This window comes from Pelophylax lessonae (genome assembly GCF_965119305.1).
Source record: "Pelophylax lessonae genome assembly, chromosome: 9".
NCBI lineage: Eukaryota > Metazoa > Chordata > Amphibia > Anura > Ranidae > Pelophylax > Pelophylax lessonae.
The window spans coordinates 116,051,687-116,069,314 of NC_138776.1; the positions used below are offsets into that span (position 1 = coordinate 116,051,687).

The 17,628-nt window shown below is 46.8% G+C and overlaps 1 protein-coding gene across 4 annotated transcripts in view; it reads left to right on the top strand.

Annotated features, from left to right (window-relative positions):
- Window positions 1-17,628, top strand: part of SGMS1 (sphingomyelin synthase 1) — a 364,196-nt gene that overhangs the window by 235,997 nt on the left and 110,571 nt on the right. The window contains exon 1 of one of the 4 annotated variants that reach the window (XM_082268257.1): window positions 2,457-2,583. The exons of the other annotated variants lie outside the window; for them this stretch is intronic. The gene's annotated coding sequence lies outside the window, so the exon portion shown is untranslated. Of the gene's footprint in view, window positions 1-2,456; window positions 2,584-17,628 lie in introns of those variants that run through there. 4 annotated transcript variants of the gene reach the window in all.

The following is a 17,628-nucleotide window of genomic DNA, read 5'->3' on the forward strand; positions in this document are numbered from 1 at the left end:
AGTTGTTCTAGTCGGTACGTCACTTCCGGCAGCAGAATCTGATAGGTAGGGATATTCTGACAGAACACCAGCAGTAGGAAGGTGACAGCGGCCATGTTGGAAAGCATGGCGCATGTGCAGTAAGTTGTTCTAGTCGGTGCGTCACTTCCGGTAGCAGAATCTGATAGGTAGTGATATTCTGACAGAACACCAGCAGTAGGAAGGTGACAGAGGCCATGTTGGATGCATAGCGGACATGTTGGAACTCATGGCGCATGTGCAGTAAATGGTTCTAGTCGGTACGTCACTTCTGGTAGCAGAATCTGATAGGTAGTGATATTCTGACAGAACACCAGCAGTAGGAAGGTGACAGAGGCCATATTGGAATGCATGGCGCATGTGCAGTAAGTGGTTCTAGTCGGTGCATCACTTCCGGTAGCAGAATCTGATAGGTAGTGATATTCTGACAGAACACCAGCAGTAGGAAGGTGACAGAGGCCATATTGGAACGCATTGGTGCATGTGCAGTAAGTGGTTCTAGTCGGTGCGTCACTTCCGGTAGCAGAATCTGATAGGTAGTGATATTCTGACAGAATACCAGCAGTAGGAAGGTGGCAGAGGTCATATTGGAATGCATGGCGCATGTGCAGTAAGTGGTTCTAGTCGGTACGTCACTTCTGGTAGCAGAATCTGATAGGTAGGGATATTCTGACAGAACACCAGCAGTAGGAAGGTGACAGAGGCCATGTTGGAACGCATAGCGGACATGTTGGAACGCATGGCGCATGTGCAGTAAATGGTTCTAGTCGGTACGTCACTTCTGGTAGCAGAATCTGATAGGTAGTGATATTCTGACAAAATACCAGCAGTAGGAAGGTGGGAGAGGCCATGTTGGAACGCATGTGCAGCGAGTGGTTCTAGTCGGTACGTCACTTCTGGTAGCAGAATCTGATAGGTAGTGATATTCTGACAGAACACCAGCAGCAGGAAGGTGACAGCGGCCATGTTGGAACGCATAGCGCATGTGCTGTAAGTTGTTCTAGTCGGTACGTCACTTCCGGCAGCAGAATCTGATAGGTAGGGATATTCTCACAGAACACCAGCAGTAGGGAGGTGACAGCGGCCATGTTGGAAAGCATGGCGCATGTGCAGTAAGTTGTTCTAGTCGGTACGTCACTTCCGATAGCAGAGTCTGATAGGTAGGGATATTCTGACAGAATACCAGCAGTAGGAAGGTGACAGAGGCCATGTTGGAACACATGGCGCATGTGCAGTAAATGGTTCTAGTCGGTACGTCACTTCTGGTAGCAGAATCTGATAGGTAGGGATATTCTGACAGAACACCAGCAGTGGGAAGGTGACAGCGGCCATGTTGGAAAGCATGGCGCATGTGCAGTAAGTGGTTCTAGTCGGTGCGTCACTTCCGATAGCAGAGTCTGATAGGTAGTGATATTCTGACAGAACACCAGCAGTAGGAAGGTGACAGAGGCCATGTTGGAACGCATGGCGCATGTGCAGTAAGTGGTTCTCTGAAATGAATAGCTGGGTGTAGTAAGATGACCACAAGGGTGTTTCTATCAGATTACTGCTACCCGTCATTGCGCATGCGCAGTAAGTGTTTTTTGGTCCGTCACTTCCGTTGCACAATCTAATGGGTAGTGGCATTCTAATAGAACGCTGGCGCTCCTCCCGGATGCCCCCACAGCAAACAGCTTGCTCTTGGGGCACCAACGCAGGCACACTCTGTGTGTCCCTTACAAACAGAGCCATGGCTTGGCCGGCCCTCTGCCCCTGTCTGCTGAATGGCTCACTGGCTGTGATTGCCCAATGGCTCCCGCTAATGCCAAAGGTCAGTCAGAAGTGCCAGTCCCCTGAGAGGCAAGGCTCTTGTGGACATTGCTGGATGGAGAGAGGCTCAGGTAAGTACGGGAGGGGGGGGGGGTGCACACAGGTGTTTTTTCATTTCATGTATAGAATGCATAAAGGGAAAACCCTTCATCTTTTAGAACCCCTTTAGGCGCCACCTCTTCATAGTGAGAAGTTGGGGGGGGGGGGGGGGGGGTAGCACAAGGCTGGTGATTGGAGGACAGGCAAGCTGGACTCCCAGCACAGCCAGAAATCTGAGCACACTGGAATGGATGAGATCTGAGCTCTCATGCCAAGCCGGTAAGTTTCTTCTCATAGGAAAGCCGAGGGACTGGCAGGAAGGAAGCAACGCAGAGAGTCTCTCCCATAGCAGACACATAGGAGGAGGAGGAGGTGTTGGGGTATACAGTATAATGTGTGGGAGGTGTGTATAGATGTCACTGTACTCTGTGTGAGGAGAGTGAGGGGCGGCCAGGCTGCTCCGTACATAATATGTATTTTCTATGAAGTGATCACCACACCCGGCCAGCACCTCGCTCTATCTGTGAGGGGAGGGAGGACACGCCCAGACCCCGCCCTCTGCCAGCCTGGGAAGTGATGAGTGAGGCCTGCTCCGCCCCGCCCCCTCCTTCCTCCAGATGGACGGAATCTCCAGCAACTAAGTTCTCTCCTGTAGCCTGTGTGAGGACACCGAGCCCGGGGCCGGAGCGGGGAGAGCCCGGGGAGCCGTGCGGGTGAGTCACACTTCTCTTATACACCCGGGAAACTTTACACCCGAGCTCTCATCACTTCTACATACTACTGCCGGGACCGTATGGTGACAACTTACTGACCGATCATCGTATGGTGACAACTTACTCACCGATCGTCGTATGGTGACAACTTACTGACCGATCATCGTATGGTGACAACTTACTGACCGATCATCGTATGGTGACAACTTACTGACCGACCATCGTATGGTGACAACTTACTCACCGATCGTCGTATGGTGACAACTTACTCACCGATCGTCGTATGGTGACAACTTACTCACCGATCATCGTATGGTGACAACTTACTGACTGATCGTCGTATGGTGACAACTTACTCACCGATCGTCGTATGGTGACAACTTACTGACCGACCGTCGTATGGTGACAACTTACTGACCGACCGTCGTATGGTGGCAACTTACTGACCGATCGTCGTATGGTGACAACTTACTGACCGATCATCGTATGGTGACAACTTACTGACCGATCGTCGTATGGTGACAACTTACTTACCGATCGTCGTATGGTGACAACTTACCGATCGTCGTATGGTGACAACTTACTCACTGATCATCGTATGGTGACAACTTACTGACCGATCATTGTATGGTGACAACTTACTGACCGATCGTCGTATGGTGACAACTTACTCACCGATCGTCGTATGGTGACAACTTACTCACTGATCATCGTATGGTGACAACTTACTGACCGATCATTGTATGGTGACAACTTACTCACCGATCGTCGTATGGTGACAACTTACTCACTGATCATCGTATGGTGACAATTTACTGACCGATCATCGTATGGTGACAACTTACTGACCGATCATTGTATGGTGACAACTTACTGACCGATCGTCGTATGGTGACAACTTACTGACTGATCGTCGTATGGTGACAACTTACTCACCGATCGTCGTATGGTGACAACTTACTGACCGACCGTCGTATGGTGACAACTTACTGACCGATCATCGTATGGTGACAACTTACTGACCGATCGTCGTATGGTGACAACTTACTGACCGATCGTCGTATGGTGACAACTTACTCACCGATCGTCGTATGGTGACAACTTACTCACTGATCATCGTATGGTGACAACTTACTGACCGATCATTGTATGGTGACAACTTACTCACCGATTGTCGTATGGTGACAACTTACTCACCGATCATCGTATGGTGACAACTTACTCACCGATCGTCGTATGGTGACAACTTACTGACCGATCGTCGTATGGTGACAACTTACTGACCGATCGTCGTATGGTGACAACTTACTGACCGATCATCGTATGGTGACAACTTACTGACCGATCATCGTATGGTGACAACTTACTGACCGATCATCGTATGGTGACAACTTACTGACCGATCATCGTATGGTGACAACTTACTGACCGATCATCGTATGGTGACAACTTACTCACTGATCATCGTATGGTGATCGTCGTATGGTGACAACTTACTGACCGATCGTCGTATGGTTACAACTTACTCACCGATCGTCGCATGGTGACAACTTACTCACCGATCGTCGCATGGTGACAACTTACTCACCGATCATCGTATTGTGACAACTTATTGACCGATTATCTTCTGGTGACAACATACAGACTGATCATCGTATATGGTGACAACATACAGACTGTGTTATGGTGATAACATACAGATTATCTTCTGGTGACAATGTACAGACTGATTATCTTATGGTGACAACATACAGGCTGATCATCGTATGGTGACAACGTACAGACTATCTTCTGGTGACAACGTACAGACCGATTATCTTCTGGTGACTACGTACAGACCGATTATCTTCTGGTGACAACGTACAGACTATCTTCTGGTGACAACGTACAGACTATCTTCTGGTGACAACGTACAGACCGATTATCTTCTGGTGACAACGTACAGACCGATTATCATGTGGTGACACCTTACAAACCTATCAACATAACGTACAGACTGATCATTACACGGTGACAACATACAGGATTTTGACACCTGTTGCTTGCAGAATAGATGTGCTCTGGTTTGATCTGACGGAAACTTTTATTTACTTACTGATGGGAGTTATGAAGAATTATATGAACAGGTACAAATGGCTATAGGAGCCCAAGTAGAGGGGACAGGTGTGGGGCCCCGGGTAGGAGGGGACAGGTGTGGGGCCCCCTGGGTAGGAGGGGACAGGTGTGGGGCCCCGGGTAGGAGGGGACAGGTGTGGGGCCCCGGGTAGGAGGGGACAGGTGTGGGGCCCCGGGTAGGAGGGGACAGGTGTGGGGCCCCCTGGGTAGGAGGGGACAGGTGTGGGGCCCCCTGGGTAGGAGGGGACAGGTGTGGGGCCCCCTGGGTAGGAGGGGACAGGTGTGGGGCCCCCTGGGTAGGAGGGGACAGGTGTGGGGCCCCCCGGGTAGGAGGGGACAGGTGTGGGGCCCCGGGTAGGAGGGACAGGTGTGGGGCCCCCCGGGTAGGAGGGGACAGGTGTGGGGCCCGGGGGGGGGGGTGGGGGGTGGAGGTGAGCAGGTTATAACTTCCTCTTTCCACTCGGTGACATGGTTGTGGAATGTTGAAGAGGTTTTCTAATGACTTGGCCCCTCTGGGTGCATCCGTCATCATCTGTCCCTCTGTCCTGGGTGATGTCCCCTGTGAGTTGTGTTGTCACATAGACTTTGCTCAGTCTATGTAATTCTCCGTCACTCATTACCCCAGGCTCTGCTCACATGATTGTCAGGAATATGGATCCCGGTGTTGGCAGTCATTGTCACTTCTGTACAATGCGGGGAAATAGTTTTGTTTTGGTGAAAGTAAAGAAAAGTTTTGTTTGCGATATCTGGCTCAGTTTTTGATTTTATATTTTTTCACTGCTTTGTGTTAGTAACGAGGTCTTTGCAGTGACCATTGGATCCCCATACACTGTACAATCTAACCATACAATCACCTTTACTAAAGATTTACCAAAACCATGTAATATGAACACCTAGCTAATGTAACCTGTGTGTTTCCTATCAGGAAGGCTATGGCACTACAACTACCACAATGCAGTCCTGCATACTGACTTCATAACAAATCAGTCCTATGGCCTTTCTCTGCATTGGGACTGCACACTGCACAGCATTACATTGTGACATGTCACCCTGTATAAAGGTGCTGCATGCATTACTTTTTTCTTCCTTAACACACTGGTGTAATCTGACTTCATAGGAAAGCAGGCAGGCTGCCTTGTCTCTGCCCAGCAAAGCCCAATGAATATGATGTGGATGAGCCCCTTCGTCTGTGCTGAAAACCTTTTATCATTCACACGGTTTCAGCATCCAACTACTGTCTGATGTCTGTAGGTAATCTCTAGACCTGGGCTAGGCAACCTTCGTACTCCAGCTGTCATGAAACTTCAAATCCCATCAAGCCCCTGCCTTTGGGAGTTTTGCCTGTGGCTGGCAGTCTTGCAATGAATCATAGGAATATGAAAATGTATAAAAAGAAAGTAATCTGCGCTGTGTGTAATTCCTTAATAAGTGTTAATTAACAGCTGCATTCACTGTATGCCCATAACAATACTCAAATATATCCAGAAACAAGTGCTGTGCTATTAATGTGTTTAGAATACAGAATAATGCTTCCACACTGTCAATATTAAAGTGCCTAAGGCTCCATTCACGCCTAAGCGTATCATTTTTAGGCGTATTTTTTGGGCTTTTTTTTCAGGTGTTTTTTGGGGGTTTTTCAGGCGTTTTTTGCAGGTGTTTGGAGGCAAGCATTGAAATCTAACAAAAACGCTTGTAATCTGCCGCAAAGAAGCTCATGTACTTTTTTGAGCTTCAGGCATTTTGCTTCAGGTGACAAAGCGCTCATATGTGAACAGCGGCCATTGAAATGAATGGGATTTTGTTTGTTGGGTGTTTTGAGACTTCAGAGATGAGTGTTTTACGAGCTGAAATACACTCAGGTGTGAACAGGGCCTAAAATAATCATGTACACAGTATATACACATATGTAAATACATCCAATCCTAACTATTATATGCAAATCAAGTGCCAAATCTGTCATTTGAATGAACGTTCTATGTTGGCACTAATGATTTGGCAGTTTGCATATAATAGTTAGGATTGTAGATATATCTATCTATCTATCCTCTCTAGAGAGAGCTATAAAAAAAAAAATATATATATATATATATATATATATATATACACACACCTATAGGTAACCTTTCACCGTTTAGGAGACATTTACATTGCATACAGCCAATGACATCAACGGTGCATGCGCTCTGAAGGAATGGCATTATTTTGACTATTTTCTAAACACATTAACATCGCAGCACTTTTCTGGCTATAAGGGTCCATTCAGACTAGCGCGACTTGTCAGGCGACTTGGTCGTCTGACAAGTCGCGGTCGGTCGCCTGTCATTGAGTAGTACAGGACCCGTTCTAATAGGAGCGTCACAAGTCGCTCCGACTTAGAAAAAGGGTCCTGTACTACTTTGGGGCGACCTGGAGGCGACTTGCATTGACTTCAATGATATGAAGTCCGTGCATGTCGCACCGAGGTCGCGGTGCACAGCGTGCACCGCGACTTCACAGGTCGCCCCAGCAAGTCGCGTCACCCCTGTCTGAATGGGCTCTAAATGCGTCACGGGACTTGTTGTTTCCCAAACAGACTGAGAGTGCTGAGGTTGCCTACCTCACCTTTAGGCTTCATTTACATTTGTAGGACTCCAAAGTCGCAGAACTTTGGTGCAACTTTGGTTTTGACCAATGATAATGGACTATTGTTGCACAGCTGTTGCATGTATAACATTCAGGTGCGATTTATGAGGGTTTATAGTTTAATCTGTGGCACTCAAGTTGCATAGAAGTCGGACCAAAGTGGAGCACGAACCTTGTTAAAGTCGCTGTGGCTTTAAGTTGCATATAACTGAACTCATTGAAAAACATAGGGTGCGACTTGTCAGTGTTTAAAGTCACTTGACAGGTCGGACAAGTGTGAATGGAGCTTAACGCCTAGTACACACGGGCAGAATGCCGGGCGGTATCGTCTTGTTCAATAGAAACCGGCTGACATTTGCCCCGGTGTACTACAGTCGGTCTGACAGAAGACAGCCGTTTGGCTGGCTTCTGTTAAAGGGGCATGATCGAAAAAGGTCTGCCGACCGTCTCCTGATCAGCGATCTCAGCTGCCCGGAGTGTTCTGGTGGGGACAACACAATAGAACAGCAGGGGAGATTGCTTGTACTAACATCAGATTGTTAGTACAGCGGCTCCAACCTGAGCTGTCAGTTTTGTTTTTTTTTGTTTTTTTAGTTTGCTGGGTTGTAGAAAAAAACTAGTTTGTGTGTATCAGGCTTTCAGCCTCTTTCACAGGGCCGGTTACATGCGGCCTCCACATTTCAGCGACGAGAATCAGCGGATTCTTGCAGTGGGAATGACCGGGGCATGCGCTTAGCAGCTGACTGTGTGTGTCCAGGCTCAGACATCTGTCCATAACCGCTCTGTGCACAGCTACATGTGAACAGCAGTGATCGCTGTCATACTGCCATTTCTTTAAAGCAGAGTTCCACCCAAAAGTGGAACTTCCCCCCCCCTCATTTGTTTCCTCCCCCCCCCCTCCGGTGCCACATTTGGCACAGGGGGGAACGGGTACCTGTTTTTGACAGGTACCCTTCCATTCTTCCAGGAGACAGCGCCGCGGCAATGTCCCTTGGAAGTTTGGCCCCTCCTCCTTCCCCCGCTGAGCCAATCCAAATGTGTACAGCGGGCTTTGCGCATGCGCATTAGAGACCCGCTCGTGAAGCCGCAAGACTTCACTGCCGGGTTCCCTCACCAGCAATGGCGGTGGCAGCACCCCACAGCGGATGGAAACATCGGCTGTGGTGACGACATTGCTGGACTCCATGACAGGTAAGTGTCCTAATATTAAAAGTCAGCAGCTACAGTATGTGTGCAGTATGTGTGCAGTATGTGTGCAGTATGTGTGCAGTATGTGTGCAGTATGTGTGCAGTATGTGTGCAGTATGTGGGCAGTATGTGGGCAGTATGTGGGCAGTATGTGGGCAGTATGTGTGCAGTATGTGTACAGCATGTGTAGAGTATGTGTAGCTGCTGACTTTTAAATTTTGGAGGGGGAGAGGGGAGGCTGAAACACCGCTTTAAATAGGCCGCTGTTCATTCCAGCCACTGGAATCTGCTGGCCGTATGTGACCAGCTGTGTGAATGTGCTCTTATACCTTTCTATTATGTGAGGTACACATGAGAAGTTTGTTTTTCCTTCAGCTAAGTGGGCTGAACAAAAAAAAAAAACGGATCGCTGTACTAACACAAGCGATGTTAGTGCAGCCATCTTCCCCCCACTGTGCTGTTGTATTCTGCCAGTATGGATTGGATGCTGGTTTTCCAGCCTGCCCATTGACCAGCTTCTATAGAACAGACAGCTGTACACACGGAAAGTTGGCTGCTTCCTACCGAACCGATCGTTTTAATCGATTTTCGGGCCTTGTGTACTCACCTAACCCGTTCACACTGGGGCGACGCTACTTGCCGGGCGACCTCACAGGTTGCGGTGTGCAGCTCGCACCGCGACCTCGGAGCAGCCGGCACAGAGTTCATAACATTGAAATCAATGCAGGTCGCTCCAGGTCGCCCCAAAGAAGCTCCGGACCCTTTTTCTAAGTCGGAGCGACTTGTGTCGCTCCTATTAGAACGGGTCCACAGCTTCTCTATGGCAGGCGACCTACGGCGACCTGTTAGGCGACCAGGTCACCTGACAGGTCGCCCCAGTGTGAACCGGGTCTACGACTGCAGAGGGCTAGTTGGCTATTTTGTTGCTGAAGACTTATCTTGGCATCTTGTGGGAACATGGAAATGTTCTGTTTGTGGCCATCGTGGGTGGTGTTGTGACAGTTTTGTGGTATGTAAAAGATACTTTTTATGTGCTGTTTAGTAAATATTGAATGATGTCTTACCAACTTTAACATCAGAGGGACTGTCGCCACATTTCGTTTCAGATTTCACCTTTGTGTGTATAGAACGGTGAATTTGTGAAGGAAGTCTGATTCAGAATATATTCTATTCTATACAAACCTTCAGTGGAGGCAGAGAGGGTTCAGTCCTTGGGTGGAACCAGTTCATAGAAGATGCAAATATCAAGAAAGGAACCTTAAATATCCGGAGTAAAGATTTTCTAGTTTAAAAAATGAACTCCACTTTTGTTGAGGAAAAAAACATTCCCCTCTGGGTGATCTCTGTAAGGATTTTAACAAAGTTTGCTGCAGATTCCTACCTTTTGTTATGTCTGTGTCAATGTGGTAGGTGAATTTAATGGGAACGGTGTCTTAATTTACAATCAGCTGCTGCACCTGCAAGGCTCTAATGAGAATTGATGAAGGGTCTGCATCCCTTTTAGACGTGATTTCCTATTGGGAGTATCTCACCAAAAATGACAGGTTTTTTTTTTTTTTGCAGGGAATGCATTAAATTTGTATTGTATCTTAGTGCAGGCTTCTGGGAAAATCAGTGAGGCAATCACACAAGCAGGAAAGGATGTTTTCTGGGGAGCGTTCTCACATTCTGTATACAGGACACCTCCAGGTAGCCATATTGCATTGCATTTTACAGAAAATGAAAGCACTGCAGATTGAGGAGAGGAAAGGTAATTTTTAATAGAATTCAATCACAATATGACTTGTGCCGCAAATTCTTTATACTATATTATTATTATTTTTTTTTCTTAATTTGCCTTTTTTTTCCCCCAAGAAAGTGGAGTTACCCTTTAAGGGATCTGTAAATATCAGATGTGTGTGCATGCCTCTAATAGGATATTTTTGGTGTTTTCTGACTGGGTTAAATCAATTGTGCAATGTTCTTTACATTTAAACCCATTGAAAAACATTTTGGGGGCAACCCAGTAAAACGTTTGTGACATATTTCTGGAGGACTTGGCCCATTAGACTTAGGCTTGACAAATTTTCTTTGCATTTAGGAGCCAGCCAAAAAACTTAGGAGACTGTTTGTTTTTTTTTCCACTAGCATGGCTGTGTTTTCAGGGACAGAAGTGGCAGATCTTGAATTTGCACATAGAGTGGCCTGGAGCCTGGCATGCTGCTGGGTGGGGTGGCTTTCTCACTGGGTGGTTTAGGGGGATGCATGTCCCTTTCTCAGGACTCTCAGGGTTGGGGGTTTTACAATTGAGGTTGTTGGTGCCGAGGTTTTTGGTGCATGTGCGGTGGGCTGGACTCTGCTCACCTCCCTGCTTGTCTGCAGTGTAGAATTGCTACCTTTTCTTAAAGCCAAACCTGAACCCTTTAGCAGCGCACAGCAATTTTATTTTTTCTGTTCTATACTCTATAGCAGTGGTCCTCAACCCTGGCCCTCAGGGCCCACTAACAGGCCAGGTTTGCAAGATAACTGAACTACATCCCAGGTGATATCATTTGCTGCTCAGTGATTGCAGTACTCTAGTCCAGTGGTCCTCAACTCCGGTCCTCAGGGCCCACTAACAGGCCAGATTTTAAGTATTACCTTGGGGAGATGCAGAGTAGAGTACTGCAATCACTGAGCAGCAAATTATATCACCTGGGATGTATTTCACTTATCTTGCAAACCTGGCCTGTTAGTGGGCCCTGTAGGCCAGGGTTGAGGACCACTGCTCTAGTCTGCATCTCCCCAAGGTAATACTTAAAATCAGGACCACTGCTCTATAGGATGTCATAAGATCTGGGACACCTTTTGGAAGAGTAGTAATGCAGCACGTGTAGCGTACTGTGGGGGCTCTGTGCCCCCCCTACGTAGCTCTGCCCCCTCCTCCAGAATGGTACATATCCAGCTCTGTGCCCCTCTCTGCCTTTGAAATGGTACATACCCACCTCTTTGTCCCCTCTTCCCCCAGAATGATATATATCCAAATCTGTACCCCCCTCCTTCAAATGGTACATGCTTGGCTCGGTGCCGCTCCTACTCAATAGTGGTACATACCTAGCTCTCTGCCCTCCCTCTCCAGCATGGTACATGTACAGAACTGTGCCCCCTCCTCTTCAATATTTGTACATTTCTAGCTCTGTACCCTTTTCAGAATAACACCCAATCTGTGCCTCCCTCCACCCCCATAGTGGTGCACACCCAGCTTCGTGCACCTTCCTCCCCCAGAATGGTATATACCCAGCTCTGCAAATCCTCCATACTCCTTCATAGTGGTAAATACCTAGCTCTGTGCTCCCGTTTTCTACAGAATGGTACATACCCAGCCCTGTTCCCTCTTCCTTCATAGTGGTACAAAGCCAGCGTTGTGCTCCCCATCCTCCTCTTCATAGTATTTTATATCTAGCTGTGTGCTGGAATAGTACATGCATAGCTCTATGCCCCCCTTCTCCTTTATAATGGTACATACCCAAATCTGTACTCGGGCTCCTGCAGGACCTGATCCTGATCGAAATAAGCACGCAGACAACCGCCCCTACTCCAGCCAGTCAGAAAAGTGAAGGCTCACATGACCAACTGCATCCAATCTGTGCCCACCACTGGTGTGGCTTGGAAGGATGAAGAGACGGATTGGTTGGTGCCGAGGGAGGGGTAGACCTTTCCCGTGGCCGATCTGCTGCGGGAGGGGGCAGAGAGTGCGCAAAGGTGCTGGTGTTTTGGATGCCGGAACGGAGTCAGCTGCCAGGCACCCGGGGCTGCATGACCGCTGTATTAGGCAGTGGATGGGCTGGCAGGGGCCCAGGGCGCCAGGATGTGTTTTTTGGCTGCCGTAGCGACCTGGCGCCTGGGATTTGTCAAGCCCTACATTAGTGTCCTGCAGCTAGGGCCTCATCAACACGGGCGCAATTAGGTGTATCCCAGCAATACCTGCTTCCCGTTCAGTATTTGTGTCAAGCTTCCGTCCCTTAGTAGGAATCTTCAGAATGGATTAACTTTATTCTTTATTTTAAGTTTGGTGATGATATGGGCAATATCAATATGTAACATCACCACCAAATAATAACTGTTTTCTTCAATATATATATATATATATATATATATATATATATATATATATATATATATATTTGATTTCACAGTGTTTAACCAAATCCGAATGGAAGTTCACTTAAAAACCAGGAGTCTTTTGGCACCTTAAGGCCCCATTAGGATGAAATTCCTCCCTCTAGGGCTTTGTACCTTAATTCTGGTGGCAGAACCTATGGCTTCTTTAGGAGTGGGCTGTTCTAAAACAAAAAGTAAAAAGACAGAATAAAACCTCTCATAAAGCCAACTAGACCACTGATGGACATCGAGCTTGTTATATGCTAGCTGTTTGGCACATCCAAAAAGTAGTAATGGCAATAAATCCGCTTAATATGCAAGTCTATATCGATCTTTACATTTTCCAAAAATACTCGATCCAAAAATACTTCGGCATGTATAGAGAAGAGAATCATGTGAAGCCCCAACAGATGAATCCACTCTAGCTGCTCCAACAGGGTTAAAAAGAAAATTGGGCTGGTATGTATGTTACAAACTTCTGACAGGACGTACGCATACAGACAACGCCTATTGTCCAAGATAAATATTAAAAAAGAATATATATAGTAAGATTTCTCTATATAGCTTATCCAATATAAAAACTACCCTGGTGGTCTCTGTGGGTGTATGTCTGGTCCAAAGCTCTTATGTGATAAATACATACTGGCCCCAGAGTATCTATAGAAATAAAAAAAAAATAGTAACAACCAGTGTAAGGGTAAATCCCACAGGGTAAAGGCCATATGTGTTCCCAAAAATCTCATGGCCATACCGGAGTCCAGTAAAAATACTAAACATATCCTACAGTGCAGCCTGAATATTACCATCGGCTCATGTGTGATCCAGTTTTAAAATGGTACTGACTGGGAATCCTCCCACCCTCCATGCCATTCCACCCCATACAGGGGAGAACAAAACATGGACGCAGTCCAAGATTGCGCCACACATGCCTGCTTGCCAAGCCCACAGCTGCACCCCAAACAAAGATGGTCACCAATCAAGGTCCATAAAGACATGAATAGTTTGGGGTGGAGGAACTTGACTGTCCTGACCTCAACCTGATGGAACGCCTTGTGTGCAGTCATGTTGAAACAAAAAGGGGCTATCCCTAAACGTTCCCACAAAGTTGGGAGCATGAAATTGTCTAAAATGTCTTAGTATGCTGTTTCCTTAAGAGTTCCCTTCACTGGAACTAAGAACCAAGCCCCCAAATTATTTGGACCAGTGCACAAAGCAAGGTCCATAAAGACATGGCTGAGGGAGTCTGGGGTGGAGGAACTTGACTGGTCTGCACAGAGTCCTGACCTCAACCCGATAGAACACCTTTTGAATTAATTAGAGCTGAGCCTGCAGCCAGGTCTTCACATCCAACATCTGTGTCTGACCTCACAAATGCGCTTCTGGAAGAATGGTCAAACATTCCCATAGACACTCCTAAACCTTGTGGACAGCCTTCCCAGAAGAGTTGAAGCTGTTATAGCTGCAAAGGGTGGGCAGCCTCAATATTGAACCCTACAGACTAATAATGCCATTAAAGTTCATGTACGTGTAAAGGAAGGTGTCCCAATACTTTTGACAATTTAATGTATGTTATCTGTTTTTGTGCTGGAAGAGTATTCTTTGACGGAGGATTCCTAGTATATATTTATAGCAAAGCCCTTCATGTTGACCACATTAAAAATAGAAGTCAAGAGTATCAGCATAAACCATTGAATAGTAATTGTATGAATCAGTTAATATCATTACTATTGCTTCATGTTTTTATCAAGTTGTGAGTATGGTAGCATTGAAGCTGTAGCTCTCTGCGGTCAGTTAACCACAATGGGCTGCAGAGAAGTTGCCCTGCTGGTTTCGGTAGTGCAGGTACACGGGATGGGCTGACACTGCAGCAGGCCTTTACAAAGACACCCACATTTCAGGTTTGGCAATAAGACGGGTTTGTTCTCAGGGCAGGGAGGTTCCGTTATCTCTTCTTGGCAGAATTTCCCTCTGTGTGTGTTTTTTGTTTTTTAAGCTCATTTAAATTCCAGCAATAGTTTAAATAACAGCCCATCACAAGCCTGACTGTGCAAGCAAAAATGTGGGCTGACAACTTTTCTAAAAACAGCCTGCTTGTGACTTTATGGAGACCCTGACATGGAAGCATCAGGGGACAAGGGCATACAGCTGTCACATGGTACTCCCTAATAGTCTGTAAGTGTATAACCAGGGGAGCAGTGACATTTTATGGACCAAGGGACAGGAAATCTAGCTTCATGTATACAATAGGATGAGATTATGGGAAACAAAGATTTATCTTGGAGTACAGTTGCTATAGATTGTCTATATTGGGGACTGAACATCCCAGCCAGAGCACCGCTCTCCAGCCTTTGAACTTTGATTACAGCAGTCAAGCTGGGGTAAGATTTTGCTTTCATTTATATAATAGGGTGGGACCTTTTTTATAAGACTCAGAAAGGTCACGTTGTATAAATCTTCAGCATGTATAAAAAGGAAAACTACTGGATTTCGGTGGTTAACCTTGTATAGCAGACCAGTACCTTTCATGTGAAAAGATCAGATTTTCTGGTTGGTGTTCATCCTCCTGAACCTCATAAAGAGTCACCTTCTTCCAGTTATTGGGGGGCATGTGATGCCCTTCCCTGTCTCACAATGCAGTGCTTGGTGCCTGTTTGGGGTCCATAATGCTGTCTGAGAGCTAGGAAACCTGCGTGATTTATGTAAAAGGAGGCCAATGGCAAATAAAACATAAGTACAGGCTTCACTGCTGCAGGCATATGAAATGCAAACACCCGCAGAAGCTTCATCTTCATGCCATGGCTGAATCCCAGGGCATTCTCACAGGCAAAGCTTTGACACTTGATTGTACTAACTAATGCCCAACCTTCCTACCTCCTGCATGCACATTCCTATTGGCCATAGAAGGTACCCATCATGGTGGTGATCCAATATGGGGTGAAGGTACCCATCATGGTGGTGATCCAATATGGGGTGAAGGTACCCATCATGGTGGTGATCCAATATGGGGTGAAGGTACCCATCATGGTGGTGAGCCAATATGGGGTGAAGGTACCCATCATGGTGGAGAGCCAATATGGGGTGAAGGTACCAATCATGGTGGTGAGCCAATATGGGGTGAATGTACCCATCATGGTGGTGATCCAATATGGGGTGAAGGTACCCATCATGGTGGTGATCCAATATGGGGTGAAGGTACCCATCATGGTGGTCAGCCAATATGGGGTGCATGTACCCATCATGGTGGTGATCCAATATGGGGTGAAGATACCCATCATGGCGGTGAGCCAATATGGGGTGAAGGTACCCATCATGGCGGTGAGCCAATATGGGGTGAATGTACCCATCATGGTGGTGATCCAATATGGGGTGAAGATACCCATCATGGCGGTGAGCCAATATGGGGTGAAGGTACCCATCATGGCGGTGAGCCAATATGGGGTGAAGGTACCCATCATGGCGGTGAGCCAATATGGGGTGAAGGTACCCATCATGGCGGTGAGCCAATATGGGGTGAAGGTACCCATCATGGTGGTGATCCAATATGGGGTGAAGGTACCCATCGTGGTGGTGAGCCAATATGGGGTCAATCTGTGGGGTTCAGGACTAAGGCTGTGGCCATATATTATACAATTTTCATTTAGATTTACAAGAACCATATAAAAGGAGGTCAAACCTAAACACTCAATTTGTATGCAATGAGGCAGGCCCTTGCACTACAAAGTTATAGGTAAATCTAAAAGAAATTGAATGAGGCTCCATTCAGTGTAGCGATTTACTGGCGTTTTTCCGGCATTCTTTTTTTAAAAAACGTTTTTTACAAGCATTTTTATAGTGTTTTAGAAGTGTATTACAAGCTTTGTACAGTTTCAGGTGTTTTTGTTTAGCTAATAGAAAGCACTAAGGGGAGGAGAGGGCGATAGAGAGGAAATTAGGGGCGGAGAGCTGCTATTTGAGCAGAAAACGCTCATGTCACACATTTCTATTAAAGTCTATGGGGCCAAAACCGCTTGTAATCTGCCAAAAGGATGCTGATGTACTTTTCTGAGTGACAGGCGTTTTGCTTCAGGTAACAACGCTCTTATGTGAACAGCGGCTATTGAAATGAAGGGAATTTGGCTTGAGTGCTTTAAAGCTCCAAGCAGAAAACCGTTCAGGTTTGAACAGGGCCAAAGAAAATGGTATTGTGTATGGCCTGCCTTATATGCAGCTCTGACATTAGGCCAGCCATAAGACGGAGCAATGAGATTTCCTGCAACCATGGGATGCAGGAAAGAAATTTGCTCAATTCCCCCATCAACACTCAGTGTTAGCATCCCTCCCGGCAGGGGAACTCAGTAATTATTGCTAGCAGCTATACCAGCCACTAGCGATAATCTATGTAAAAATCCAGAAGGCTGGTTATACCTAAGTTGATCGATAATCTATGTAAAAATCCAGAAGGCTGGTTATACCTAAGTTGATCGATAATCTATGTAAAAATCCAGAAGGCTGGTTATACCTAAGTTGATCAATCAAATCATTCGATTCAAACCCTCTATAGCTGGCTTTACTCAGAAGTGTCGGAACTTTACCTTTGAAAATGGCCCAGAATTTAGCCTGGACAGGAAGGTTTAGGAGACACCTGTAGATATCTCTAGGTGCCTGCATTTCACACCTGCATCACTTTGCTCTCCTCTTTTTGGCAGGGTCTCTTTAAAGCGGTGTTCCAGCTATGGAAAAATTAAATATATAGACATTTACCTGTCCAGGGAGCCCGCGATGTAAGCGCCCCAGCCAATTTTTGTATCAGCTGCCGCTGCCATTCACTCTGGGGGAAACCGGCAATTAAGCCTTTCGGCTGTACAGCCAGATCCCTACTGCGCATGTGCGAAGTGTGCTGCACATTCTCATTGGTTCGGCGGCGGGGGAAGGAGAAAAGGGGGCAGAACTTCCGAGGGATGGCTGTGTCCTGGAATTGGGGGGAAGGGTACTTGTCAAAAACAGGTACCCATCCCCCCCCCCCCTA